Raw genomic sequence first — 3,431 nt, 5'->3', positions numbered from 1 at the left:
GATAAGTTCTGATTTACCACAGAACTTGTGGGGGGAAGTCGTTCTTACGGCTAGCCGAATACTAAATCAAATACTCCACAACAAAACACAATCCATTCCATATGAAAAATGGAAAGGAAGGAAGCTCAACTTGAATTATTTTAAAGTGTGTGGGTGTTTGCCAAAAGTGCAAGCTCCTAAACCCAAAAGGGTAAAAATAGGACCGAAAATCGTTGATTGTGTTTTCATAGGATATGCGACTAATAATAAAGCATATCTATTTCTAGTTCATAAACCAGAAAATCCCGATATTCATAATAATACGGTTATAGAATCAGATAAAGTTGAATTCTTTAAAAATATATATATCCATATAAAAAGGAATGTGAGTCGATTGGTGAAGGATCTAAACGACCTCGGGAAGAAACAAAAGAAAGTACACTTAATCAGGAGGATCCAAGACGTAGTAAACGTCAAAGAACGTCTACTTCATTTGGACCATATTTTGTGCCTTTCTTATTGAAAAATGAGCCTCAAACATTTAAAGAAGCTATGTCTTCTTCGGAATCATTGCTTTGGAAAGAGACAATCAATAGTGAAATAGAATTCATGCTGAACAACCATACATGGGAATTGGTTGATCTTCCTCCTGGAAATAAACCGTTGGGTTCTAAATGGATCTTTAAGAGGAAAATGAAATATGATGGCACTATTGACAAATTTAAGGCAAGACTTGTGGTCAAAAGGTATAGACAACGAGAAGGTCTTGACTATTTCGGTACATACTCTCCAGTTACAAGAATTACGTCCATACGAACGTTAGTAGCGTTAGCTGCAGTTTTTGGTCTTGAAATTCATCAAATGGATGTTAAGACAGCCTTCTTAAATGGAGAGTTGGAGGAAGGAATTTACATGGAACAACCTGAAGGGTTTGTGGTTCCAGGTAAAAAAAGAAGGTATGGAGACTTGTTAAGTCCCTTTACGGACTAAAACAAGCACCCAAACAATGGAATGCGAAATTTGACCAAACAATGTTGTCAAATGGTTTTAAAATAAATGAATGTGATAAATGTGTGTACATTAAAAATGTTCCAAATCACATAGCCATTGCTTGCTTATATGTGAATGATATATTGATAATGAGTAATGACGTTGCCAACATAAATGCGACTAAGCGCATGCTAACTGGCAACTTTGATATGAAAGACTTGGGAGCTGCCGATTTAATTCTGGGAATTAAGATCCATAAGACTTCTCAAGGTTTGGGATTGTCACAATCTCAGTATATTAAGACAGTACTTGAAAAATTCAAGCACTTTGGCTTTAAAGTTGCAAAGACTCCAATTGACGTGAACCTTGCATTAGCAAAGACCAAAGACCAAAGCATATCACAATTGAATTATGCTCGTGTGGTGGGTTGCTTAATGTACATCATGAATTGTACACGGTCAGATATAGCTTGTGCTATAAGTAAATTGAGTCGATATACGAGCAATCCATGTCAATCTCATTGGATGGCCAGGAAACGAGTTTTGGGGTATTTAGTACATACCCAGGGCTTTGCTTTCCACTACAGTAAATATCCTGCGGTCATTGAGGGATACTGTGATGCAAATTGGATCACCAGATCAACTGATTCCAAGTCCACAAGTGGATATGTATTCACTATTGGTGGAGGAACGGTATCTTGGAAGTCGTCCAAACAAACGTGTATTGCCCGCTCTACAATGGAGGCTGAATTCATAGCTTAAGATAAAGCCGGTGAAGAAGTTGAATGGCTCCGAATTTTTTTGGAAGATATTCCATTTTGGCCCAAACCGTTGACACCAATATGCATACATTGCGATAGTCAAGTGGCAACTGGAAGGGCTGGGAGCGTTATGTATAACGGTAAATCTCGTCATATACGGCGAAGACATAAAACCATTAGACAATTACTCTCCAGAGGAATTATCACGATTGACTATGTAAAGTCAAGTGATAATGTGTCGGATCCACTTACAAAAGGCCTAACTAAGAAGGTAGTTGAGAAATCATCAAGGGGAATGGGACTGTGGCCGAGAACAAGTCATAGTGGCGGTAACTCTACCTAGAAGGCTGGAGATCCCAAGATCTAGGTTCAAGGAGATCAAACAAAGTCATTAATGACGGTTCAACATTGTCAACTAAACTTTTGGTCCATTCTCGTGATGAAACAATGTTCAGTACAAAGGATAAAACATTAAGGCTTTTTAGTAATTTCTAAATTTGATACGGAGTATATCAAATAATGCATCTACGTGATGACACATTTAGGAATCACCTATGTAAGTGTGAAGTGTTAGCCGCTTCAAGGAGAATTTTGCAAGGTCAGTTCCCTATGCACTTATGAAATCAGGTGGTATTCATGACTGAAACGAATACAACAATGAGAACCAAAGACGGTTATGAGTTGGTTGTGTGACTTGTGGTTGTCTAGGTATACACCAAAGTTCGACGGTTCAAAGATATCAAATCTACCGATTGATCGAGTATATCCGACATAAGTTCACTACGGAAAGTTTAAAGGGAAACCTACTTATCCAGATGCAATTAATCCTTGCTTGCGAATCACACAGTTTTTCATGCATGTTTCCGTGATATAGCCATTCCCCATTCATGTGGGGGATTGTTGGGGTTTTATGTATTTAAGTATATTAAATACTTAAAAGAGGATGAATGAGAAATGGAGGGAAATAAAATTTTTGAGTGAAATTTTAAGTTTCCCCCTTGACAAAGGGACATTGTTCCATATTGGAAGAGGAAGAGGTTTTTTTATGGGTATATAAGCAATTGCTCTTCTTCTAGCTCTTAAAGAGTTGAGAAGAAGGTAAGCCTCGCGCCGTCGCCGTCGTCGCTCGCTCGGCTTCGGCTTCGGATTTGGTCAAATGATTGATTAATTTTTTGGACTAAATTTATTTGTTAAAGTAAAATCAACAGAAATGTTATTAAATATTTATTTAGTAATAGAATATTAATATTAAAATAAATATTAAATCCAATCCATTTTTCTGCTGTGGTAACAGAAAATTAACTACCCTATTCAATTTTCCCTCTTTATTGTTGAGTGAATAACCATTTATGTTATGACATTTATGCTATGACCGTTTTGCATAAACAGTCATTCTGAAGAGTTGCACCTCTTCAGATTTCAGCCTAACTTTGACTATAAATACAAGGCTATTTTGCTCAGAATTTCCATACGAATTTTCTGAGTTCTTCTCCTTCCTTCTGCATATTTTAACTTCAAAGAAAGCAACAGTAAGTGTGATTTGCTATCGAACTTTGTGTTCGCTGAAACACTGAGGTTTGAAGTACCACTACACCAGTGTGTAATTAATTCTATCCTGGGAGAAAATAATCTATAACCTTGGGTACTAGGAGGGAATTAAATTCCTTAAGAAAACATTGTGAATTCAGTAGGCTCGGATTAA

The sequence above is a fragment of the Nicotiana tabacum genome, chromosome 6, assembly GCF_000715075.1.
Source record: "Nicotiana tabacum cultivar K326 chromosome 6, ASM71507v2, whole genome shotgun sequence".
Taxonomy (NCBI): Eukaryota; Viridiplantae; Streptophyta; class Magnoliopsida; order Solanales; family Solanaceae; genus Nicotiana; species Nicotiana tabacum.
Note: the sequence above shows the minus strand (reverse complement) of the source record.